Raw genomic sequence first — 27023 nt, 5'->3', positions numbered from 1 at the left:
CAAGTCCCATCCCCATTCTCTATCCTACTACTCAGAGCAGACACCACAATATTTCTGCGTTTCCTCTGGAAAAATCCCGGGAGGTCTGCTTAGGACTGCAGCAAAGCAGCCCACATCTGTACGCAATTCAGCTGGGGCAGCTGGAAACTCAGGCACTGGAATAGGCTGGAGCTCGGAGCACAACAGTGCTTCCCTGTCTCTGCCCCGAAGCACACGGCCAAGTAGCTAGTCCTCCACTGGTGTGTGCACACACGCAGGCACGCTCTTGCATACACCTAATTTCCGTAAGACCTGCAGAGGCCGGGCAGGGGCACATATGAGCACACTGGTGAGCCAGTACGGGTGAGCGGTCCCTGAAGACACAGACACCCAATGCTCTGGGGCCCGTCCCATGTGTACAGTGCCGACCATCCCACACCCGCAGGACAACGCACGCTTATTCACCGAGCCCACACGAGGATGTGTGACACATGCAGGTTGTGATTCAGTTCCAGCCACCTGGAAACCCCCCACAAACAATCTCAGGCAACACCTGCCCTTCCAGGTAACAGGCCAGGCCTGCCCTCCCCAGGGAGAGAGCCAGGCCGTGTCTCTGTCCTTCCCCATCTGCTGCCCATTCCCTGACTCAGGCTGCCTGCATCTCCTCTTGGGCCCTGGGCACCCCGGATCGCCTCCTCACCAGGTGATCGAGAGCTGCTCTCAGCACTTGTGTGACCCTGAGCCTCAGTTTCCTCCTTGTAAAGGAGGCTCTGGATGGGAGGGCTGCTAAGGCCCATCCATTCCAATTCTGGACACCACGCCTATTTCTCAAAGGCCGACTGGGCTGGGAAGAGGCCAAGGGCTCAGTCATCTGTAGAGATGGGACTGCCAGGCTCTCTGGGAGGACTGGAGGCAGGGGACTGCCTGTGTGGAGGAAACCAGGGACAAGGAAGGTGTCAGCCTCGAGGAGCTGGCGGGGAGGCAGAGGAAAGCTGCCCTGTGCTGGGATGCTGAGAGCTCATGCTGGATGCAAGCGAGGGGATGAGACAGGAGGAAGCTGCCCAGCTGTGCAAGGGTTAACCTGGGCCTGGCAGAAGGAGGCAGCCAGCCAGCCCTGCTGCTGGGACTTCCAGTGTTCTCAGACACAGGCCTGGGGAGCGTGAGGGCCCCAAGTGAGCGCCCCGAGTCGGCGAGGCCACTGTGCCGGGGAGGCCCAGGGCTGCCTGTTTGCCTCTGACTTTTGGGTCTCCCCCTGGCTGGGCCCCTCTTCTGAACTTTTGCTTCCCATGGCAGCCTGAACCAGACCACCTGGGGGTGCTGAGCTGGGACTGTGGGCTGGTGTAGGTGGGAGTGACCGCCCCCCTGCAGCTGCCCCTTCACCACCGTGGCTCCCTCTGAAGGGCAGGGAGCCTGAGAAACCCCTGTCCTGCACCCCACATCTCTCCAGAAGCCTCATAGGCTCTGAGGCCACTGTCGCACCAGCTCCCTCCCCCCAGGGCCAGGAACTCTTCTCCCCTCTTGGCCAGCCCCTCCTTCTGCCCTCCCAGTTTCTTCAGGCCTGCCCCTGATTCTGTCTCTTTTCCCTTAGCCAGAAACCAGGCCTCCCAGATTCCAGCAGAGCTTCCCGGTCAGGATAGGAATTTGCTCTTTAGGGCAGATGGGGAGTGGGATAGGGGAGCGGGCCAAGGAAGGGGGAAGGGGGAGAGGACAGATGGGAAAAATAAAGTGGAAGGAGGCAAAACGAAGTGACGTTTGCTTGGGCCTTGGAAGGAAAGAGGAGCAAGTTTATTTTTTAAGTTTCACTTGTTTATTAATTTATTTATCTCTTTATTTTTGGCTGCGCTGCGTCTTCGTTGCGGCTCACAGGCTTTCTCGAGTTGTGGTGTGCGCAGACTTCCCATTGTGGGGGCTTCTGTTGTTGCGGAGCGCCGGCTCTAGGGCACGCAAGTTCAGTCGCCCTGTAGCATGTGGAATCTTCCCGGAGCAGGAATCGAACCCGTGTCCCCTGCATTGGCAGTCAGACTCTTTACCACAGGACCACCAGGGTAGTCCAGGAGGGGTGAGTTTAGTGCAGCTCCAGGATGCCCGGCAAGTGGGTGGCCAGGCAGTGCGTGTGGAGGGGAGCCAGAGAACTTGAGCTAAGTTCCCTTACTTTGCTGGGCATCAATTTTCAGGCCCTGCCTGCTCCAGATGGGGCTGAATTATGTCCTTGGCCTCTCCAGCAATGTATCCCAAAGGCCTGATCTTCTCAGGCGAGATCAGGATTCTCCAGGACCCTTGGAGGGGTGTTCTGGGTTTGGGGTGCTCTTTAACTCTCTTCATCCATGCACAGGGCCATCTTGATGGCCTCCGTGTCTAAAAGAATATCAAAACCTCGTGGGCTTTCCTGGTTCTCCTGGGCCCCCCTCCTCTGCATATGAGCCCAGGCTGTGCATAAATTCACTCATCTCTTTGAGCTGGAACATCACACCTATTTTCAGCTATCTGTCCAGAAGCTATGGATAATTCTAGAATGTTCTAACCCAATCATGAGTTAACCAATCCCCCGCCCCCCACACACAAAAAAATAACTCCATTGGAAGCTTCAAAGCATTCTCCACCCTTCATTTCATTTTTTCGAGGTCTGGGGCAAGTTTTTTCATGGTTTTGCACCTCAGTTTCTTAAAGGCAAAACATGGGAGGTGGTGCTAGTGGTAAAGAACCTACCTGCCTCTGTAAGAGACGTAAGAGACGTGGGTTTGATCTCTGGGTGGGGAAGATCCCCTGGAGAAGGGCAGAGCAACCCACTCCAGTATTCTTGCCTAGAGAATCCCATGGACGGAGCAGACTGGTGGGGCACAGTCCACGGGGTCTCAAAGAGTCAGACGACTGAAGTAACTTAGCATACACACATGCATCCCCAGTAGGACAGCTGGGAGGTCAGTTTTCTCTTGAGCACCCAGCCCAGTGCCTGGTAGTAGCAGGAGGCCCTTGCTGCTGCTGCTGCTGCTGCTAAGTCCTTTCAGTCGTGTCCGACTCTGTGCAACCCCACAGACGGCAGCCCACCAGGCTCCTCCGTCCCTGGGATTCTCCAGGCAAGAACGCTGGAGTGGGTTGCCATTTCCTTCTCCAATGCATGAAAGTGAAAAGTGAAAGTGAAGTCGCTCAGTCATGTCTGACCCTTAGCATGGACTGCAGCCTACCAGGCCCCTCTGTCTGTGGGATTTTCCAGGCAAGAGTACTGGAGTGGGGTGCCATTGCCTTCATCAACTTTAATTCAGCTCTCACGTTCATCCACCGTTTAGTCTTCTACACCTATTTAAGTCCAAGAGGAGCAAGCTGACTCTGTCGCCCTGGGACAAAGGGATGACGGCCTCCATTCAAGGGCAAAGTCCAGGAGTTTTTGATTAACTCGGGAACACCACTGGCTTCCAGCAGCCCAGCCGCTAAGGGGTGGATGGGGAGGGAGGGGAGGGTATTGAGTAAAAGTGCCGGGAGGCGGGAGGCGGGAGGCGATTGGGAAATTCTGAGATCCCGGAGGACGTGAGGGCCAGAAAGGCTACAGCCAAGCCCTCTGCCGCATCTCCTGGGCAGCCTTGGGAAGGCCACAGTCCAGGGGCAGCCCAGAGCCCCTGTGAGAAGGGGGGTTCCTGTGGGATTGAGAGGGCTCCTATGCTGTCCTATGTTCCTGTCCTCTGCCCCAGGTTCCCTGCCCCAAACCTGGGTGCATCAGATTATGTTTCTTTCTGGACTTGACTGGGGTGAGGTCACAGTGGCTTTGGAGGGGAGGAGCTATGCACCCTGCAGGTCAGTGCCCTGTGGGTCAGGGACTTGGCCAGAGGGCATTGAGTGGGAAGGTAGGGCTGTGGGTGGCGTCCGGAAGAACCCCAGTGTGCTCCCATTAGAGGGCCTCTCAGGGATAGGGGGCCCCTCCCCTGCGTCCAGGCCCAAAGGGCTCCCCACCCACCCCTGCTCTGCTCTCCAACTCTGCTCTCCAGATGGAACATTCCACATGGTGGACATCCTGGTCTGCAGTCACCCCGATTGCCAACCTACATCTTTCCTGCCAATCTGATAAAATTCTTTAGGTTTCGTGATATCAAGTAAGCAGTTTGTTTTTCTCCCCGAGGATAAACCAAAGTTAGGGAAGATTTGAAACAGCTCGTCCTCAACCTCCTGCATCCAACTCCTGCCCTCCCAGCCTCCTCCCTGCCCGACCACATGGGAAATTCCCCAGTTAGCCCTCCCAGTCATGAGAATGAGGCCACAACCAGTCAAAGGCGGTGGGCAAGAGGGAGGCCACCAGAGAAGCCTGAAGAACCAGCCCTTTGTGCTAGACTGGGGTCCTTGGGGGATGAGTGCATTTTTGGCGTTTTTAGAATGATTTTTTTTTTTTTTTTAATGAGCAGCAGAAGGGGGAAGGGGAGGGAGGGAGGGAGAGACAGAGAGGCCAAAGGCAGGACTTGGGAAAAGAAGAGAGAGGAGGAGGGGTAAGGGCTGGAGAGGGAGGTTTTAAAGAACGTGGAAAAATATAAAAGGAGGTAGAGAAACAGAGAGAGACAGGGCCCAGCAGGGCAATTCTTAGGACAGAGGGGAGTCGCCATGTCCATGCCTGAATGGACAGCTTCTAAAGAGAAAGGGTGCTCATGTTTGGAGGTGGAGGAGTGGGTGCAATGAAGGTGCGAGAAAGAATTTGACCTCCAGTTTACATGTGGGAAACACAGGCTTCAAGGGGATGCAGGATGGACTTTCCTGGTGGTCCAGTGGCTAAGCTCCCCATGCAGGGGGCCCTGGATTGACACCTGGTCAGAGAGCTAGATCCCACACGCTGCAACTAAGACCCAGCACAGCCAAATAAGTAAACCTTTTTTTTTTTAAGTTGGGAGAATGCAGCAGCTGGTGGAGACTTCTCCCCACACCAGGCACCAGGTATTGTGTTGAAAGGCTTTGCAAGCAGCACCTCATTTAATCCTCACGACAACCACACGAGGCCCGGGATGTGTCATCATCCCACTCAGCACCACTTTGCAGGCGAGGAACTTTGAGAAGTCTGGCACCTTACTAACACCTAATGTGACAGCAATGGCACCCCACTCCAGTACTCTTGCCTGGAAAATCCCATGGGTGGAGGAGCCTGGTGGGCTGCAGCCCATGGGATCGCTAAGTCAGACACGACTGAGCGACTTCACTTTCACTTTTCACTTTCATGCATTGGAGAAAGAAATGGCAACCCACTCCAGTGTTCTTGCCTGGAGAATCCCAGGGACGGGGGAGCCTGCTGGGCTGCTGTCTATGGGGTCGCACAGAGTCGGACATGACTGAAGCGACTTGGCAGCAGCAGCAGCAGCAGCAGCAGCAGCAGCAGCAGCAGCAGCAACGTGACAGCAGTCAGCTGAGCCGCAGCGGTGGCTTGCAGCTGAGCTCAGAGCTCATGGGCACCTCCTGCTGCCGGGTGGGGCTTGGTGCAACCTGCGGAGACAGCTGGAGCCGTGAGCCTGCCTGGAGGTGCCTCCTAGCCAGAGAGAAGACATATTTTTCCAGCTGTAGACACCACACTTGGTCCTTCCTCAGGGTCAGTTCAGAAATCTACGAGCCCGTACTCCACCATCTGACTCCCTTTGTGAAAAGACTGTTCTGCAAATGCTCCGTGCCTTGGCGGACCTAGGAAACACCTTTCTTCCTCAGCTCTTTGTAGAGCAGACGTCATGAGGTCTCCTGCTTCGTGACCCCATCCTCTTATGCCCCTGTTTTCCACTCGACGCGCCTCATTGCAAGTCCTCTTTTCATACATTGCTTTCCCCAGGGACTACCTTTACTGAAAGTCAGACACCTGGCCCTGCGCCGGACACAGCTGAATGACGGTGCCAGCATTCCACAAATACTCAGGTTCCTACATTCACGTCCAGTTCTAGAGGACCCACTCCGTGCTTGGACCATGCAAGGAGCTGGCGAATGAGACACGGTCCTTGTTCGAGGGACACCAGACAGAGCTGGGGAGAGAGATGAGTGAGTGAATATGAATGACCTAATAGCCTGGTAATGGAGATGCAGAAGCCCCAGTGGGTGTGAACCTGGGGTAGGGTGAGGGGGAAGGAGGCGTGGCAAGTCCTCGAGGGCTTCCTGGAGGAGGCGTGGACAAGAGTCTTGAAGAAAGACTCCATCAAATTCTGGAGGATTCGGATTTGCTATTCCCCTTTCCCCACTCTTGGGCTTCCCTGGTGCCTCAGCTGGTAAAGAATCCACCTGCAATGCGGGAGACCTGGGTTCGATCTCTGAGTTGGGAAGATCCCCTGGAGAAGGGAATGGCTACCCAGTCCAATATTCTGGCCTGGAGAATTCCATGGACTATACAGTCCATGGGGTTGCAAAGAGCTGGACACAACTGAGCAACTTTCATACACACACTTTCCCCACTCTTACCACCATTAAAAAAAATAGCGATAATTCATTTGTTTGTTAATACATTTGGAAAATACTTACTGGCTGCCCTGTATGGGTCAGGCCCTGAGTTAGTGTTGAGAACTCAGCAATGACTAAGAGCTAGTCACCGCCCCCATCAGAAGCTCCCAGAGAAGTGAGGGCCAAGGAACAGGCAAGCGATGACCCCCACCGAGACTGCTGCAGGGTCTGCACCAACGCAGCCCTTTCACTTGACCCTCCCTCCCTCTGCCATTTTACATGGGCTGGTGGCTTGCCCAGGGTCATGGGGCAGGTAAGTAGGAGATCTGAGACGCCTCCTCAGTTCTCAGGCTCCAGAACCCCTGTTCTCAGCTCTCACCAACCTGGTCCGTGCAGGAGGAAGTGGCTAGAGGTGGGCTGGCTGCCTGGGGGTGACTGCTCCAGGGTCTGGGCTGTGGGTCTCCCCTGAGAAACTGGAACAGTACCCCTTCCTCTTGGGCTACCTGTGGAAGGTCTGGTGTTCGATGTGGGAAGGGCTCGGGAGGTAAAGGCTTACAAGGGCAGGGTGGGTACTCTGTTCCCTGGGGCGGGGCTGAGCTGGTAGGCCAGGCCCCCCACCCCCACACACCTTTGCACCTTCTTCCTCTTCCTCCGTCTCCTCCCATCTCCCTCCTCTCCCCTTCCCTTCCTGCCTGTGTTCTCCCTTCACTGTCACCTCCTCTTTCTCCTCCTCCTCCTCCTGCTTTTCTCCTCCGAACTAATTGCTTAAGGGGTGAAGACCAGGTCGACTTGTGAAAACTCTGATCCATCGCCATGGTGATGCTAATTCAAGCTGAGTTCAAAGGAAATTGTTCCAGTTAAAACTAACAAGCTGGAGCTGGGGCCCCAGGAAGGACCGGTGCCAGGAGGCGCGCGAGCCCTGCTCCCAGTGAAATAGGGAAAACAAACCCGTCACTGGCTCCTCGCACCCCAGCTCTGCTCCGTTCTGTGCTCTCCCTGGGCCTTCAGATCGGCCCCAGCTGAGAAGAAACCTGAGAAGTCATTGCAGGGGGTCCCCTGCCTCCGGCCAGACTCCACCCAAACCACCTCAAACAACCCAGCACGCTGACGTCTTCCCTTGAAGGACTTACCCGGTCACCTTCACCCTTCCGTCCCGTGGTTTAAACACATTTACTACTTCTGGGGAATTTCCTCTACCCTTCACACGATGCTTTCCATCACCTTCTAATAAGCGTGGATTTGAAAGCATCAGCAGTAAAGCAGCCCGGACCCCTGAAGTGCCTGCTCTGGGCTGGGCTGTTCTAAGACTTGGTGTCTGTGACCTGAAAACCCGCTGGCTGCTGCTGTTAGTGTCCCTTTTGGGGTTTCCTGCCATGAGAAAGCTCCCAGGGGAAGCACCTGCTTGATTTGAGCTCAGCCTGGTCGAGATGAGATAGTTGTACGGCATCACAGACTCAATGGACAGGAGTTTGAACAAACTCCAGGAGATAGCGAAGGACAGGGAAGCCTGGTGTGTTGTAGTCCATGGGGTCACAAAGAGCCAGATACGACTTAGTGACTGAATGATAACAACAAGGTCTGGCTAGTTCAAAAGATGGCCCCTGAACTGGAGGGACATGCCTTACCAATGGACAGGGATAAGACTTGATTCTCAAATACAGGTGAGCAGCCTCTGTATTTTGAGTTGACCAGACCTCCCCTTCCTCCCCACTGGCCCCCACAGCACACTGCCCGGACCTCCCTCGATCTCAGCTCACATCCCTTTCAGTCTGTGTGCATGCTCAGTCGCTCAGTTGTGTCCGACTCTTTGCAACCCCATGGGCTGTAGTCCACCCGTCTCCTCTGTCATTGGGATTCCTCCAGGCAAGAATATTGGTGTGGGTTGCCATCTCCTTCTCCAGGGAGTCTTCCTGACCCAGGAATTGAATTCCACGTCACCTGCATTGGTAGGCAGATTCTTTACCACTAGGGTCACCTGGGAAGGTTAATGTGTCTCCCCTTTCAGTCTGGGTTGCCACAACTGTTTCTTCTTGACTCTGAGGGCAGGAACCATATCTTGTTGTCCGGGGCCCATGAGTGGCCAGGATAACCATGGTCTACCCACTGGAACACTGAATGGGGACCCTAGTCCCTTGGGAGGGGGATGCTCTGAGGGTCACCAGATGAAGGAGGTTTGGGGAGCTCCATCTCCTGGAGGCCAGTTGAAGACCAGCAGGAGAAGCCTTTCTGGGAGGACTTGGTGGTTCCAGTCCACTGGCAGAGGCCAACATGGGAACCCTTCCCTTGGGCAGCCGTCACCTCTCCCCTCCGATCTTCCAGAAGACCTCTCTCTCTTGCTCAATCTCTGGTTCTTTTTCTTCACCCTGAAATATCTAGTGATCTTTCCAGGCACTGAAGAGGTACTAGTTGAGCAGGAGAAGAAATTCCTTCAGGTCATGCCTATGCGGTGCGTCTGTCTCAGCCCCAGCAATCCAAAGCACAGGGCTGGAAGCTCCCAGGAGAGCCTCATACTTAAAGAAATGAGTAACTGCGCTCTGGCTGCCCTCTGGGAGAAGGACGCCAGGAGTCAAAAGGCTTCAGATTTCTTCAGATGTGCCTCGAGACCTTGGGAAACCTCTTCAGCTCTTTGTTCCTCAGTTTCTTCAAGCGTAACAAAAAGATGCTCGTCCATGAACCATGTGGAGAGGGAGTCAGGAAGCTGTAAATGCAGGACAGCAGCACCATCAGCATCAATACCGGTGGACCCCCTCCCCTCCCAGGGAGTTGAGCTTCAGGCCTGGCCTGTGTCCTGCACACACTCTCTGGGAACACCACCTCCAGCCCCCACCCCAAGCTCTCCTGAAAGGGGAGTTTGGTGTCTCTGGATTACAGAGGCAAAATCAGCCAGGATGGAGGAAGTGACTCAGCACGGGGGCTGGGGAAGGCCCAGGGCCAGGCCTCCCACTCCCAGGACAATCCGCACTGTGCTTTGTACTCAGCCCAGCGCCTTTCATCCCAGCATCTCAAAGCCCCTTTCAAGCTGCAGCAGTCCTGGGAGTTGGGTCATGATCTCAATTAACAGGAGAAAGCTGGGGCCCAAGCCCAGAGGAGGCAACTTTCCCCTGAATGAAGCCTTGACTCTGGTACCCAGGGAGCCCATTATCTCCTAACCACAGGCTTCTGCTCCAGGCTCTAGATGCAGGCACCCGTTGCAGAGCTGGGCTCGTTTGTCCTGGCCTGAACCTCCGTGATGAGGGGATCCAAGGCTCTGCGCAAGTCCTTGGAGGCTTGTGTTTGCAGGGCTGGAATTTCCCAGAGGGCCGTGTGGTGGGTGCCCATCCCATCAGTGTTGCTAAAGGGGAACCTGTACAGCTTTGGTTTTTCAAGTGGTGGTGGGGGCTGAGGGGGTCAGGAAAGGGGAGAGTGCACAGCAGAGGCTTTGGGTGAAGGTTCAGCCGGCTTTGGGGATCTTCTATCCTGTTGTTGTTCAGCTGCTAGGTCGTGTCCAGCTCTTTGCAACTCCATGAACTGCAGCATGCCAGTCTTCCTTGTCCTTCACTATCTCCCAAAGTTTGCTCAAACTCATGTCCATCGAGTCAGTGATGTCATCCAAACGTCTCATCCTCTGTTGCCTCCTTCTCCTCTTGCCCTCAATCTTTCCCAGCATCAGGATCTTTTCCAATGAGTCAGCTTTTCGCATCAGATGGCCGAAGTATTGAAGCTTCAGTTTCAGGATCAGTCTTTCCAATGAATATTCAGGGTTTATTTCCTTTAGGATGGACTGGTTTGATCTCCTTGCTGTCCAAGGGATTCTCAAGAGTCTTCTCCAGCACCACAATTCCAAAGCATCAATTCTTTGGTGCTCAGCCTTCTTTATGGCCCAACTCTCACATCTGTACACGACCATACATTCTATTTTGGGGGAAACAGTATTATGGCCCCAGGCCTTGGGCATCCCAAGTGGTTTTAGCAACTGGTAACGCTGAGTTTGTCTACCATCAGAATATTCACAGTAACAGATTGACCGACAATTGTTGAGGCTGTTTGTACTCACCTCAAGACAAACAGATGGAAGTTCTAAATCCAGCTGTGTAATCTTGGGTAATCAGTGTAACTGCTCTGAACTTCAATGCCTTCCTTGGCAAATGGCTCCTTGGCTCAGTGTCTGGATCCCAGCCCTACTAATATTGCAAAGGGGAGAAGAACTGCAGAGCACGGGGCGGGGGGCGCGGGGTGGGGTGGGTGGCTGGCCAGAACCTTCTTCCCTTCTGTCCAGGAATGAAGCACAGAGAGGCGATGTGGAGCGCTCTAGTTCACACAGCCAAGAATAGAACCCAGGCCGTGAAGAAGCCTTCAAAGGGCATCCATTCCTGCCTTTCTAGGCTTGGATGATGCAGCTTGCCTGCTTGCTGACTCAGGGTGAAGAAAGATGGAGCTGTTGACCTCAGCAGGTGGGAACAGAGAGGGAGTGGGAGGGTGGGGTGTCGTGGGGAAGACGGGGGCAGAGGAAAATCCGGATGTTGCACAAAGAGAAGGGGTGGGGTGGTGGGGAGGTTCCATTTTAATAAGGCATCAGCAGAGGCGAGGGGCTGACTCCCTGGACAGAAGGCTGCCCGCCCCCATGATGATGCTCCACGCTCCGGGATCAAAGCTGCCCTGGGCATCATTCCCTGGGAACCGTGTAACAGTGCTGGGCCCACTACCCCTGAGCTTCCCACGGGGCCGGCCTGATGCAGCTATACCCAGCTCACAGCCCCCACTGGTTTCTGAAGCAGCCTATTCCAGCCCAGTTGTCCTTTCTATGCCTCCAGCTTGGGTTGCTGACTCAGGCAACTGGGTTGATGTCCACGGATGCCTGTGGCTGCAGACCATCTGTCTCATCGACGCCAAGTTGCCCTCTCTGGTCCTTGTTGCCTCCCCAGCCTCAGCCACCACCTCCACCTCTTAGTGTCGTTGAACATGGCTCTGGCCACAGCCAGGTGTATTTGCTCAATAATCTTGGTATCTGACTCAGTCCTGCCCTTGTCCTTGGTTCTGCTCAGTTCAGTTCAGTCCAGTCGCTCAGTCATATCCGACTCTTTGTAACCCCATGGACTGCAGCATGCCAGGCTTCCCTGTCCATCACCAACTCCTGGAGTTTACTCAAACTCATGTCTATTGAGTTGGTGATGCCATCCAACCATCTCATCCTCTGTCATCCCCTTCTCCTCCCGCTTTCAATCTTTCCCAGCATCAGGGTCTTTTCCGATGAGTCAGCTCTTTGCATCAGGTCACCAAAGTATTGGAGCTTCAGCTAAAGCATCCAGTCCTTCCAATGAATATTCATAACTGATCTCCTTTAGGATTGACTGGTTTGATCTTCCTGCAGTCCAAAGAACTCTCAAGAGTCTTCTCCAACACCACAATTCAAAAGCATCAATACTTTGTCACTCAGCTTTCTTTATAGTCCAACTCTCACATCCATACATGACTACTGGAAAAACCATAGCTTTAACTAGACGGACCTTTGTTGGCAAAGTAATGTGTCTACTTTTTAATATGCTGTCTAGGTTGGTCATAGCTTTTCTTCCAAGGAGCAAGTGTCTTTAAATTTCATGGCTGCAGTCACCATCTGCAGTGATTTTGAAGCCCCCAAAATAAAGTCTCTCATTGTTTCCATTGTTTCCCCATCTATTTGCCATGAAGTGATGGGACCAGATGCCATGATTTTAGTTTTCTGAATGTTGAGTTTTAAGCCAACTTTTTCACTCTCCTCTTTCACTTTCAACTAAGAGGCTCTTTAGTTCTTTGCTTTCTGACATAAGGGTGGTGTCATCTGCATATCTGAGGTTATTGATATTTCTCCTGGCAGTCTTGATTCCAGCTTGTGCTTCATCCAGCCTGGGATTTTGCATGATGTACTCTGCATATAAGTTAAATAAGCAGGGTGACAAGATCCAGCCTTGATGCACTCCTTTCCCAATTTGAAACCAGTCTGTTGTTCCATGTCCAGTTCTAACTGTTGCTTCTTGACCTGCATACAGATTTCTCAGGAGGCAGGTAAGGTGGTCTGGTATTCCCATCTCTTTAAGAATTTTCCACAGTTTGTTGTGATCCACACAGCCAAAGCCTTTGCTGTAGTCAATAAAGCAGAAGTAGATGTTTTTCTGAAACTCTCTTGTTTATTCGGTGATCCAACAGATGTTGGCAATTTGATCTCTGGTTCCTCTGCCTTTTCTAAATCCAGCTTGAACATCTGGAATTTACTGGTTCACGTACTGTTGAAGCCTGGCTTGGAGGATTTTGAGCATTACTTTGCTAGCATGTGAGATGAGTGCAATTGTGCAGTAGTTTGAACATTCTTTGAGATTGGAATGAAAACTGACCTTTTCCAGTGCTGTTTTTCCAAAACTCAGCTACTGCTGAGTTTTCCAAATGTGCTGGCATATTGAGTGCAGCACTTTCACATATTATCTTTTAGGATTTGAAATAGCTCAACTGGAATTCCATCACCTCCACTAGCTTTGTTCCTAGTGATGCTTCCAAAGGCCCATTTGACTTTGCATTCCAGGATGTCTGGCTCTAGGTGAGTGATCACACCATTGTGATTATCTGGGTCATGAAGATCTTTTCTATATAGTTCTTATGTGTATTCCTGCCACCTCTTCTAATATCTTCTGCTCCTATTAGGTCCATACCATTTTTGTCTTTTATTGTCCCCATCTTTATTATTTATTTATTTATAATGATTTATTACTTTATTGCCCTTTGTATAGGCAGGCAAGTGAGTGCAGCAAATCTGGCCCTTTCCCCACATGGACCTTTTTCAAATCTTCATTCTGAGTTGACCCTTCTGAGTCCTGCCATTAGTTTCCCTACCTGTGAACCTTCTTCCTCTTGGGTGTTGGGGCAGTGGGCCATAGAGAGGCCAGCTGGGGCCAGGAGGCCCAGCTCTGCCTTGGGTCTGCACATCCTGGGGGTGGGCACAGGAGCGGGAGTGAGGGAGGAGGAAGCATGGCCAAAGACAGGCAGCTGGGAGCATCTCAGCCTGGTCTGGAAGACTCATTAGGGTGGGATGGATGGAAAGGGTTCTGAGGAAGGAGGGGAGCTGGGCTTGGGATCAAAATCGTAAGGGGAAAAGAATTTGAACTTTCTTCTGGGGTTTGTGAATTCTAGAGAATGGTTTCTTCAATATGACCTCTTTGATTCTTATCTGAAGTTCTTAAATGCCTTCCCATTTCAGCCTCCCTGAGTTCCTCTGCTCTGAGTCCCCATCGTCTTCTCTTCTAGTCTTGGGCTCAACATTTTTCTGCAGTATTATTATTATTATTTTTTTTTTTGCAGTCTTTGGATGGGTATAAATTCTTGCATTTTGCAGATGAAAAAATAGACATCTAGATTTGGTGATTTACTTAACAGACACACAGCCAACAATGTTAGAGCTGGGAAACTGACCAAGTCCACCTGGCTCCAAAGCCACGCTCCCTTCATTTCACCTTCATGCACATATGCCGTCTGTTTGTGTATGATTTCCCCGAAGCCCTTGGGGGACTGTTTACTGGCCTCTGTCCCTTCCCTCTGTCCCTCCCTCCCTCCTTTCTTCCCCTCCCCTTCCTCTTGTCTCTCTCCCTTCTGGATGATGTAATGCGCTGTCTTTGTGCTTGACAAGTTTTCTTTCCAGGCCTGTGAGGAACAGAACTGCTGGCCCTGGTCTTTCCACAGTTTCAGGACACCCGATATCTAGCCCTGTCTTGGGGAGAGGGCGGTGGCTTTGTAACTCTTCCCTGGTATTGCAGCAGCCTTGGCACCAGTATTGGCCTCTAGGTGGAAAGAAACAATTTTTTGAAAAAGTAAAGTGGAGAAGCAGGAAGGTCAGGGGACCTGTGTGCCTGGTTTGACTCAGCCTCTTACAGATTGTATGACCTTGGGCGACCCTCTGAACTTCAGTTTCCTTAATTATGATGGGGATAACAATACCATCAGCCTCCCGGGAGTTGGGTTAGATGACATACTGTGCATTAACATGGTTGGTAAACTGTAAAAAGTCAAGTATCTAAATGTCAACCCGGGGAATAAGGGATGTTTGGCTTTTGCTCCCCGCAAGTTATTCTGACAGTGACATCAGAAGAACAGCATCCTTTCCACACTCCCAACAGAGACAGGATCTAGTTGGATGGATCTTTCTTGATGATAATTCTTATTATGGTGGAATGAACTACCCAGTGACCTCTTCTCTCTTCATCAAGAGGATATTAGGAATTAGGAGAAATCCAATTAGTCATTCCGGTTGCTGAGAACACTTAACGACTGACGTGGTGACGCTTCTGTGCCAGCCAAGCTTGGGAACAAGTGATGCTTTCTTAGATGAATTAACGCTGGGTCCTTGTTTTATAGGGGCAGGTTAAAATCAGGTGAAGAGGAGAAATAGCCCTTCCAGGACGAGACCAGGCTGTGTTGGCTCTGAGGAAAAAACGAGAGGTCCCCGTGAATGGAGGCATGCTTACTTCTTGGTCAGTAAGGACCCTGGCCATAGTTCTCTGGTGGGAGGCTGAGTAGAGTCAGGGAGCCCACTGTTGCTCTCCTAGACTAACCTCTGCTGTCAAGAGGGCTTCCCTAATGGCTCAAATTGTAAAGAATCTGGCTGCCAGTGCAGAAGGTCAGTGTTCAACCCCTGGGTCAGGAAGATCCCCTGGAGAAGGGAATGGCAACCCACTCCAGTATTCTTGCCTGGAGAATCCCATGGACAGAGGAACCTGGCGGGCTACAGTCCATAGGGTCACAGAGAGTCAGACACGATTGGGTGACTGAGCATGCAGGCATGCATTTAGAAAAAGACATATGTCTTTTCCCATTTTCTTTCAGGGAATTCTGCTGAGATGAGACTGAAGGAGTATAGATTCCTGATGGCCTACTAAGTGGGGTCACCATGGTTACTGGTGGCAGAAGTGGTGGAAATGATCACCACACTCTGCCTGTTCAGTGGAGAGACTGAATTCCCTAATGGCTGTTCACAGGTTCAGTTCAGTTCAGTTCAGTCGCTCAGTCATGTCCGACTCTTTGTGATCCCATGGACTGCAGCACACCAGGCTTCCCTGTTCACCAACACCTGGAGCTTGCTCAAACTCATGTCCATCAAGTCAGTGATGCCATCCAACCATCTCATCCTCTGTCGTCCCCTTCTCCTCCTGCCTTCAATCTTTCCCAGCATCAGGGTCTTTTCCAGTGAGTTCACAGGTTAGCAAGGAATGACTTTTGAGAAATCTGAGTAATGTCACATCCTCAAGTAATGTCATATGCTCTAGATGAAATATTTTTGAACACTCACTCTGGCTGTAGATAGTTACGTTGGAAAACAGACCCAAATAGGTCATCATTTCTCCTTACTGCCTTAGGCAGAACTGACCAACTGTTGAAATATGGTTGTCTTAATATGCCCTTATATTTCTGAAAGTGAAAGTCATTCAGTGGTGTCTGACTCTTTGCGACCCCATGGACTATACAGTCCATGGCATTCTCCAGGCCAGAATACTGGAGTGGGTAGCCTTTCCATTCTCCAGGGGATCTTCTCAACCCCGGGGTTGAACCCGGGTCTGCCACATTGCAGGCAGATTCTTTACCAGCTGAGCCACCGGGGAAGCCCAAGAGTACTGGAGTGAGTAGCCTATCCCTTCTCCAGGGAATCTTCCCAACCCAGGAATTGAACCAGGGTCTCCTGCATTGCAGGCGGATTCTTTACCAACTAAGCTATGAGGAAGCCCTCTTATATTTTTGAGGGAAGCCCTCATATTGTATTTGTAGGGATGATGATACCATATATCGTTCCATTCATTTACTCATTTATCTGTCCATCCATCCATCCACTATTCATTGAAATATAAGTAAGACAGGGAGGCTTTCCTTTAGTATCTCAGGGTATTGTCTTTTCAGGGATTCCAATGCCTAACCAACAGAAGTAATTTCTAACATCTAATCTAAATGTCTAATATCATCTAATGTTTAAGTGTTGTAAGTAAAGATAAAGATAAAACAGGATCATTCACTCACTCATTCACTCATGCCTACACGAATGCATACATTTATTCCACAAATATTTTTGAGTGTGTCCTCTGTTCTAGACATATTGGAAGATGTCCTTGTATTTTGGACACGTTCCTTAACCTTTCAAGCTCATTTCAATCTACCTTTGAAGGCATTACAAATGTGGTCAAATAAGGCTAATTTGTGGGGGCTTCCCAGGTGGCTAAATGGTAAAGTATCTGCCTCCCAATGTAGGACCCGGGTTCAATCCCTGGGTTGGGAAGATCCCTTGGAGGAGGAAATGGCAACCTACTCCAGTATTCTTGCCTGGAAAATCCCATAGACAGAGGAGCCTGGCAGGCTACAGTTCCTGGGGTCACAAAGAGTCAGACACGATTGGGTGAGTGAGCATGCATGCAAGGCTCATTTGTAACTACATATTTGGACAAAACAGAGCTCTCACACTTCCGTTTGTTTAAGGAGCTCAAAATATCTAAGAGCGTGGTCACTTCCCATAGGAGCAATTGTTTGCGGAAGGTTCATCCCAACTGGCAAAGGTCAGGCCCCAGAATTCCTAATCATCAGCCACGACACCTTGTCCAAAGCAGCAGGTGAACAAGCCGGGCTCGCTTTGCCTCTGTCTGAACTTGCTCCCTGCCCTGCCCTTGGGTTCCCACTCCCCACCCCTTGCATCCTCTCAGCTTCCACCCCTTATTACAGAGGTGATGGGGGGGGGGGAAGTGGGCTGAGCCATGGGACAGGAATACCCCTTAAAGGCTGAGCCTCTCTTGATTCATCAAGGAGGGGCTATCTAGTTGTTAGAAGGGGTGGGGGAAGAGAAGAGAGGGAGAGGGCTCTTCAGGCTGGGAACATCCAGAACTCTCATTAATGTCTGACACCTCCAATAAAAGCTGCATATTCCCCAAAAGCAAGTTTTGAAAATGCTAGACTCTTTGAAGCTCGGTGTTTAACTGCCACTCCTTCCCTGCACTTAATAGGAAACCAAGCCCCTTGGCTTGCTCACAGGGCTCCCACCTGGGGCAATTTCCCTCCTTCAAGCATTTGAGGCCCTTGTGTTTCTTGCAGCTGAGCATGAAAGGGAGGCCTTGGTCCGCACACAGTGAAGAGTAGCCACCCGAGGGGCAGTGGTTGTGGTGCAGACAGGCTTGGAGGCTGGAGTGGATGAGAGCTGGCTGGGAGGGAAGCAGGGCAAGGCTTTGGAAGTCGGAAGGCGAATGGAGTTGAGAAATGGGACTGAGACCAAGAGTTCTTTTTCTCCTCTTCATTTATCTGAAAAAATTAGCGTATATATAAATGCTAAAATAGGAATCTACTGAAAGCAAGTCCCCTTTTATGAAGACTACCTGCCTCTTAAACGACTAGCAACAGCCTTTTGGGTACCATTCAGAACTTTTCTATTCTTAGATGTATTTACTTTTTTTAATCTTCTGCTTCCCAGGCAGTATAGTTGTAAAGAATCCACCTACCAATGCAGGAGACACAAGAGATGCCAGTTGGATCCCTGGGTCGAGAAGATCCCCTGGAGTAGGAAATGGCAACCCACTCTAGTATTCTTGCCTGGAAAATCCCATAGATAGAGGAGCCTGGCAGGCTATAGCTCCTGGGGGTCACAAAGAGCCAGACACAACGGAGCAACTGAGCACACACATACAGATGTATTCATTTCTTTTATTTTTTGCCATCAACAAGAACACAGAATACTCACTCTTCCATTATGACTTGTTCTTTTATTTTTTGATTTAAAAATTTATTTTTAATATCTTATATATATTTATATTGCCATATATAACTTGTTCTTGGTATACCTTAGAGTTCTTCATATAAATCTACTTCATTTATATGCACGAAGTAGATTTATATGAAGAACTCTAAGATATACTAAGAACAAGTCATATATGGCAATATAAATATGGGGAGGGCGTGGCATTCCATTCCAGTATTCTTGCCTGGAGAATCCCAAGGGCAGAGGAGTCTGGTGGGCTACCATCCACAGGGTCGCACAGAGCTGGACACGAATGAAGCAATTTAGCATGCACGCACGGGTCACATTATTCCTAGATGGGGTAGGGAAGGGATGGAAGGTTGACAGACAATTTTCCCCCCACTTCGGTTGCAATCTTGGCCAAAAAACAACCTGAGCAAAGTCTGTGAGCTTAAAGGACACACCACTGACAAGGCAATTCCAGGGGATCTTCCCAACCAGGGTGGGATAGTTTCCTAGTGGGTAACTGATGAATCATCTCCAGCTTTAGGATGCACAAAGAAAGATGTTCTTGTTTGTTTTTTGGCTTCTTTCTTCTTTTTTTTCTCCCCCGGCGGAATAGTCTGTCCTCTTTTTTTTAAAGTTTTATATTAGAGTTGATTTACAAGAATCTATCCTCCTAGTGATATTTTTCTGGGCTGAGCACTGCTTCCTTCTCCTGAACAGACCTACACAGAGGAGGGACTGCCAGGCTCAGGAGGTGCCAGCTGGTCTAGCGAGCCCTCCCCCACAGGCTTCCCAGCTCCATTCACTGAACGGCAATGGTGCTGGGATCATTGTAGGATTTAACTTTTCAAAGACTTTCGTAGTGGAAGTTCCATTGCATTTCAGCTGTGCTGCTGCTGCTGCTAAGTCACTTCAGTCGTGTCTGACTCTGTGTGACCCCATAGACAGCAGCCCACCAGGCTCCCCCATCCCTGGGATTCTCCAGGCAAGAACACTGGAGTGGGTTGCCATTTCCTTCTCCAATGCATGAAAGGAAAAGTGAAAGTGAAGTTGTTCAGTTGTGTCCAACTCTTAGCCACTCCATGGACTGCAGCCACCCAGGCTCCTCCATCCATGGGATTTTCCAGGCAAGAGTACCAGAGTGGGGTGCCATTGCCTTCTCCATCAGCTGTGAGGGAAGTCAAACAAATACTGTTAGGTTAGGTGAGAAAACAGACCCAGAAAGGCTTCTTGATGGAGTGTGGCTGTGAAAAGGTACGGTTTGCCGGGTGAGAGTCTTGGGTTGAAGTCCTGTTCCGGCACCCAGGTGTTAGCAGGGTGCTCTGGGGCCTCTGGGGAAGCTTTTGGACAGGATGGTCTTGCAGGCTCTCCCCATCAAGGATGTGGTTTGATGACTATCCAAGGGCCTGCAGTTAGCTTGGGGGCAAGCTGGCTGTTCCTGGTTTGCTGGGCCACAGGGCGAAATCCAGCCTACAACGGCTCCACGTGGCTACCACATCCTGTGTGGCTTCCGTAGAGGAAGCAGAGGGTCTGTCTCCTTTGGGTGATGGCAGAGGGGTTTGAGGGGTGTGTGGAGAGGGGGCCAGGAAGCACAGCAGGGCTGGAACTGATGTCACTGGGACAGGCTGCTCGGGAAGATGCCACATCCCAACCCCTCGGGAAGGCATTGTGGGGAGAGCCCTGCCGGCCCATTAAAGCCCCTGTAATTCAGGCCGTCTGCCACCCCCCACCCCCCACCCCCCACCATAAAACCAGCCGGTCTCCTCCGGAGTCTGGTTCTCCAGATGGCCTTAGAACCTGATCAGAGCCAGACCCCTCCCTGGCCCCTTCCTCTTCCACGGGTCGGGTTATAGCCGTTGGCCATCTTGGCTCCCAGCCCCCTTAACCCCTTCTTCCCTGGCTCCCTTCCTCCTCCCAGAATCTCTGTTCTGTGGCGCCTTCACCACCCCACTCCCCCAGATGAGGGTCACACAGAGGAGCCCATTCAAAGCCAAGTGTGATGTCCTGAGAGACTCTATTAATAGGTTGGGATCGGGAGGCCAGAGCTCCTCCCCTTGGGAAAACCCTGACTTGCCATGTGGCTTCTGGAAAGTCATTTAACCTTGTGGAACCTCAGTTTCCCTATCTTTGGCAACCAACATTTACATTTTAACAAAGAGCTTTCAAAAATGTTTTTCACCTGCAGAGCCTCATTTAATCTTTCAAAAGATAATTATGCTCTTTTAATTACCCTCACAGGGAGAAGTTCACGAGAACGTGGGGTGTGGCGACTAGGAAGCAACACGTGGGTGACCAGTTACTCTGCCAGGCTGGGGAGGGCTCCCCACAGCAGGTGTCACGAGCCTCCCTGCAGGACGGTCAAGGCCGTCTGGGGGAGCGGGTGTGTGCTCAGTTGCTCGGTTATGTCTGACTCTTTGCGGCCCCATGGACTCTTTGCGACCCGCCAGGCTCCTCTCTCCATGTGTTTTCCAGGCAAGAGTACTGGAGTGGGTTGTCATGGGAGGGGGCAGAATTTCCTAAAAGCTGTTCACACCTGAGGAGGTCAGACAGCATCCAGGGGGCCACAGTATGTGAGTTCACACAGACAGTGACTTCCAGACCACTCAGCTTAACCCGACGGAGTGAGGCATGGGTCGCGACAGGCCTTGTGCTTGCCAACAGTCACAACCCATCTCCCCCGAAGACAAAACAGGCAGAAAGACGCTAAATAGTAGCAGCGAGGATTGAGGCCAGGCTCAGGAAAGTGAAAACATTAGTCCTATCCGACTCTCTGTGACCCCGTGGATGATGTAGCCCACCAGGCTCCTCTGTCCATGGAATTCTCCAGGCAAGAATATGGAGTAGGTTGCCATTCCCTTCTCCAAGGGATCTTCCTGAACCCAGGGATCAAATCTGGGTCTCCTGGATTTCAGGCAGATTCTTTACCACTGAACCACCAGGCAAAGCCCCTCAGACTCACCAAGGGCTCTGTGAAGGGAGCCTGGGACAGCTGGTTGAGCAGGGCTGTGGCGACACCCTGTGGTGGGAATGAGGAACCACAGTCTGGTTCCCTGGGCTCACTGATGGGGTAAAGTGGGGATGCGGCTTATTTGAGTTCACACCTGTGCTGGGCAGGTACTTTCCCCAGCTAACCCTTGAATCTCTGAACTGCCTGCTCCTCTGTGTTCACTCTGATGTTCAATTACACCTCCTCTCTCCTCAGCTTTAAGACAGCCTTCCCTGGACCAACTGCAGGGAGGAGAGTGAGGATCCAGTCTTCACCACCCCACAGGCCAGAGCTAATGACCAGCAGGAGGGATTGTAGTTAGATACCAAGGGGACTTACTGGGTGAAAGATGGCTCCATGGTGGCAGAGAAATCCTTCTGCCTAGGTCAAGTTTGGTGACAGAAGGTAGAGGAAGGGGACAGGCTGTTTCTTAAGTGAAGTCACTCAATCGTGTCCAACTCTTTGCGAACCCATAGACTGTAGCCTACCATGGGATTTTCCAGGCAATAGTACTGGAGTGGATTGCCATTTCCTTCTCCAGGGGATCTTCCCTACCCAGAGCTTGAACCTGGGTCTCCCGCATTGTAGAACCTGCTGCCCCTCCCCCAGCATAGCCTCTGGCTGGAAGTAGCCTCTCACTTAACTTCAGTGGGCCACGCCATGCCCCACGTCATCACTTTCACATGTGCCGGGCTGTGATGAAGTTTGGGAAGCCCTGGCTTAGCCAGGAGCCTACATGGTCTCTGAATCCTTCCAGAAGCTCAGAGCAGTAGATGCTGCGCCAACAGCCGCCACTACGGCTTCTCCGGTGTCAGGCACAGACAGCCATCCCTACACTGGAGCGCCTGGGGACCCTGTGAGGTGGGTGCGGCTGGGGAGGACTGGCTGCCAGGGGGGCTCTCTGCCCTGGAGTTGAACTAGTTGAAGTCCATGAAGCTCAGGGAATCTCCTGTGGGAAGCTTGTTTCCTCCACCCAGCACCTTCTGGCTGCGTGATCCTGGGCAGGTGACCTCCCTGGGCCCAGATTCCTCATCAGGAAAATGAAGAACCCCCATCCACCTCTGGAGAGTACTTGTGAGCATTAAATGAACTTTCCAGTCTTGATCTGGGCCAGCCGATGGTTGGTGTCAGGGATGGGAAGTGCGTGAGTATACCGCGGGGCTTGTGGACAGAGACAGGAGGGGACCCAGAGACAGAAACCGAGGTATTTAATGAAGGAATGGAGCTGGACACAGAGCCCGTGCAAAGTGCACCACCCGGTAAAAAACCTGCGGGACCTCCCTTTAGAAGAGGAACGATTCTCATGCTCCCGGTGACCGGCTGCACGCCGGAGTTTAGAAGCGCCCTCTGCCTCCCTGTTCGGCTTGTCAATCTCCTCACCCATCCCAAACTCTTTTGGGGGGCCAGACAAAACGTCCTGGAGTCTGGGCCCCTGCCACCTGAGACGCTAACGCGGCAGCAAACCCAGGTCCCCGATTCGCCCGTCGCGGGAGAACCCGAGGGCACACATAAGCCCCATTCCAGCGTTGGGGGATGAAACAGGCCTCTGTGAGGGGCGGGAGCAGCCATCAAAGCCGAGCGAGCCAGGGCAGGTCTGGGAGCCATGAGAGCCTGGGCGCCGCCGGCTTCCCACCGCGGCCACCGCTCCCTCGTGCGCCGTCCCAGCATCGCCACACGGGGGCGCCCGACCTGCCGTGCGAGCCCTCCGCTCTACCTTCTCTGCACCACCCTCCCCCTTTTAACCTCAGAGATGAGGCCACTCCCTACTTGGGTGGCGGGCTTCCCTGGTGGCTCAGCTGGTAAAGAATCCTCCTGCAATGCAGGCAGATCCCCTGGAGAAGGGAACGGCTATCCACTCCAGTATTCTGGCCTGGAGAATTCTATGGACTGTATACCCCATGGGGTCTCAAAAGAGTCGGACAGGACTGAGCGACTTTGACTGCTTGGGTAGCGCTTTTACAGCTTGGGGAGCACCTTTTGCTCCATTTGAGTCATTTGCTCTGCATCATAAACTGAGGACATATGAGGATGCCACTCAGCGATGTGAAGTGGCCCCTTTGTTCAATAAACATCCGCGGTGTGCTAAGCTCTGAGGACCCAAAGACCCGGCTGCACTTTGCAGGGCGTGGGGCTGTCTTAAGGCCTGGGGGCTTATTCCTGAGGGCAGTAAGGAGTGCTGGAAGAATTTAGGTAGGCCAAGCATGTGAAGAAGGGAAGCAATGGCAAGTTCAAATGTATGCTTCAGAAAGATCCCCTGGCTGCTGCATGGAGAATGCCTTGAAGTGAGCCAGAGGCATTGTGGGGAGGGCAGTAGGAGGCTCCTGAGAAGTCCAGGGTCACACAAATGCAAAATCCAATGGAGCATCTCAGTCCTGTGGGACAACATTAAGCACTCTAGCATGAATGTATCTGGAGCCCAGGAAGGAAAGGAGAGAGAGAGAATGGATATGAAAAATATTTAAAGACATAATGGCTCAAAACTGTACAAATTTAGTGAAAGACCTCAATTTAGAGACCTAAGAAGCTCAGTGAACCCTAAGCAAAGTAAGCATATGGAAAACCACATGTAGGAACAGATGATCAAGCTGCTAAACCCCAGAGTATAGAAAATATACTAAAAACTTCATGAGAGGAACAATGATACAGGGATGGCCAACTTCTCATAAACGATGGAGGCCAGGACACAACTGAGCAGCGTTTTCAAAATGCTGGAAGAGAAAAGGAAAAAAAAAAAAACCCTGCCAACTCAGCATTCAGCAAAATTGTCCTCAGTAATGAAGGCCAACTGAATGAATTTTAAGAAACACAAAGTGAATTCATTAACCATCACATGTAACACTACAAAAAATGTTAAAGGAAGTTTTTCAGATGGAAAGGAAATGATACCAGATGGTAACACAGATTTATAGGGAAAATTAAGATCATTTTTAATTGATAAATATATGGGTATAATATAGAAGACTATATGTATTATTTTCTTTTCTTAAATTCTTTAAAAGGCATGCTCTGCTGCTGCTGCTAAGTCGCTTCAGTCGTGTCCGACTCTGTGCGACCCCATAGACGGCAGCCCACCAGGCTCCCCCGTCCCTGGAATTCTCCAGGCAAGAACACTGGAGTGGCTTGCCATTCCCTTCTCCAATGCATGAAAGTGAAAAAATAAAGTGAAGTCGTTTACTCGTGTCCAACTCCTAGTGACCCCATGGACTGCAGCCCACCAGGCCCCTCCGTCAATGGGATTTTCCAGGCAAGAGTACTGGAGTGGGTTGCCATTGCCTTCTCCGACTATTTAAAGCAAAAATTATAACACCGTGCTGAGGGGTCTGTTACATATGTAGATTACCCTCTATAATCTGGGTGGGCTTCATCAAATTAGCTGAAAGGCCTTAAGAGCGAAATTAAGGTTTCCTGAAGAAAGAAAAAATTTTGCCTGTGACCCACAGCTTCAACATCTGCCTGAAAGTTTCCAGCCTTCCAGCCTGCCCTATGCTACAGGTTTCAGACTTCCCAACCCCGACAATCACATCAGCTAATTGCTTGAAATAAATCTCGTATAAATTTCTATTTTTATATAAGAAAATATGGATAAAGAAATATTGTTATAGATCTCCAGAAGGTTCTATTTCTACTAGATCTCTAATGTAGCATTTATACACAACTCATAGGAAACCTGGAGTGACTATATCAATCTCAGACAAAATAAACTTCAAGCCAGAGGTTATTACTGGAATTAAAATGAATATTTCATAATGATAAAAGGGTCAATACATAAAGAAAGCATGATAATTATAAATCTGTACTGAAGTATAATAACAAAATAATTATGTATAATCTGTACTAAATTTAGTAACAGAGCTTCAAAATACATGAAGCAAACACTGACAGAAGAAAAGAGAGAAACGCACAAGCTCACAGTCATAGTTGCAAATCTCATCACTCTTCTCTCCGAACAACTGGACAGAAATTCAGTTAGAATATAAAAGATGGACTTTTATAGAATATTACCCATAACATTTTCCACCCAAGTGTCCATGGAGCATTCACTGAGATGGATCATATGCTAAGCAAAATAGGATCCCAGTAAATTCCATAAGATTGAAACAAGATTGAGGATGTTTTCTGACCAAAATGGAATTAATTTAAAAGTCAACAAGATATTTAGAAAAATCCAAATATTTTAAAGTGGAATAATACAGCTTTGAATAACTTGTGAATCAAAGGAAAAGGGCTTCCCAGGTGGCACAGTCAAAAGAATCTGCCTACCAATGAGGGACTCAGGAGATGTTGGTTCAACCCCTAGGTTGGAAAGATCCTCTGAAGTAGGAAATGGCAACCCATTCTAGTCTTCTTGTCTGGAAAATTCCATGGACAGAGAAGCCTGGCAGGCTACAGTCAATGGGGTGCAAAGAGTCAGACATGATTAGTGACTGAGCACACACACAGGAAAATCTAAAAGGGAAAATAAAGTGTTTTGAACTAAAAAATAATGAAAATATATCAAAATTCATAGCATGTAATATTTAGAAAAAACTTTACACTTTTAAATGATTCTGTTAGCTAATAATAATGGCTTAAAATCAATCATCTACATTTTCGTCTTCAAAAAACTGGAAAGAAAGGAGAAAATTTAACTGAAAATAAGTCGAAGAAAGGAAATAATAAAGGGAAGAATCAAAATAGAAAACAAAAGATAGAGAAAAATAATGAAACCAAAATTTTGGGGAAAATTAATATGATTAATAAACCTCTATCAACTGACCAGGAAACAGAGAGACAATATCAAGTACCAGCATCTAGAATTATAGAGGAATATTCCCACAGATCCTACAGGACATAAAAGGATAATGAGGGACGATTATGAATAACTTTATGCCAGTAAATTTGACTGCCTAGATGAATCATATTCTTTGAAAAAACCCAATGTACCAAAACAGACATAAAAGAAATAGAAAATCAAAATAGTTCTATACCTATCCAGTACCTTGAATTTGTTCAAGGTACAAAACTTCTCTGCAAAGGAAATTCCAAGCCCAAGTAGTTTCACTGGTGAGTTCATCAAATATTTAAGGAAGAAATTGTACCAACCGTCTTTCAGAAACTGTGGTGTAAAGGAAAACTTCTCAGTTCTTTTCATGGCTCCAACATAACCCTGAGCCCAAATTTGACAAAGAAAAGAAGATTATAGACCAATATCTCTCATAAACATACACACAAGAACCCTAACAAAGTATTTACAAATTGAACTGAACAATATATAAAAAGGATCATACATCTGACTGTATGATTTATCCATTTCACATTTGTAAATCAATTATTATAATCCACGTATTCATAGGATAAAGGAGAACATCCATATGATTATCTCTATAAATGCACAAAAAACATTTGACAGAATTCCACCTATTCACGATAAAAACTGTGAGAAAACTGGGGTAACAAGAGAGTTTCTCTGTCTGATCAAGGGCACTATATGAAACCTACAGCTAAAGCCAACTTTATTGGTGAAGGATTGAACACTTTTCTCGTAAGATCAGGATGTCTACTTTTATTACTTCTGTTTAACATTGTACTGAAGATTATAGGCATCCTTTTACAGATGATGTGATAGTTTATGTGAATAAAACCTTACTAGAACTAGTGAATGAATCTAGCAAGTTTACTTCAACAGTATTATACAGAACAACAGCATTATACATAAGAAAATACTTAGGAAAATTTTTAACAAAAGATATTCAAGAAGTATGTACTGAAAATTACAAAATATTGCTAATTAAAATTTTAAAAGACCTAACTAAGTGGAGAGTTACATAACACTTATGAATTGAAAGACTCAACCTTGATGTCATTTTTGCCAAATTAACCTGTAGATTTAATATATTATATAGTTCTATTCATAATCCTAGAAGTGTTTGTTAATAACATTTTATAGGCTATAGAGTTTAGTCTAACATTCAAAGGACCAAAATAATCCTAAAAAAG

The 27023-nt window shown here is 49.6% G+C and overlaps 1 long non-coding RNA gene across 1 annotated transcript; it reads right to left on the bottom strand.

Annotated features, from left to right (window-relative positions):
- Positions 1 to 1750: 1750 nt before the first annotated feature.
- Positions 1751 to 6875, bottom strand: LOC147357601 (uncharacterized). Its single transcript, XR_015141456.1, has 2 exons — positions 6741 to 6875; positions 1751 to 1984 (listed from the first exon to the last, which is right to left on the bottom strand). It is a non-coding gene; the product is annotated as an uncharacterized LOC147357601 (long non-coding RNA).
- Positions 6876 to 27023: the final 20148 nt, after the last annotated feature.

The sequence above is a fragment of the Bos grunniens genome, chromosome 15 (assembly GCF_055505025.1).
Source record: "Bos grunniens cultivar Pamir isolate PY7600 chromosome 15, Bosgru_T2T1.0, whole genome shotgun sequence".
Taxonomy (NCBI): Eukaryota; Metazoa; Chordata; class Mammalia; order Artiodactyla; family Bovidae; genus Bos; species Bos grunniens.
This window is presented reverse-complemented; position numbering and strand designations above follow the sequence as displayed.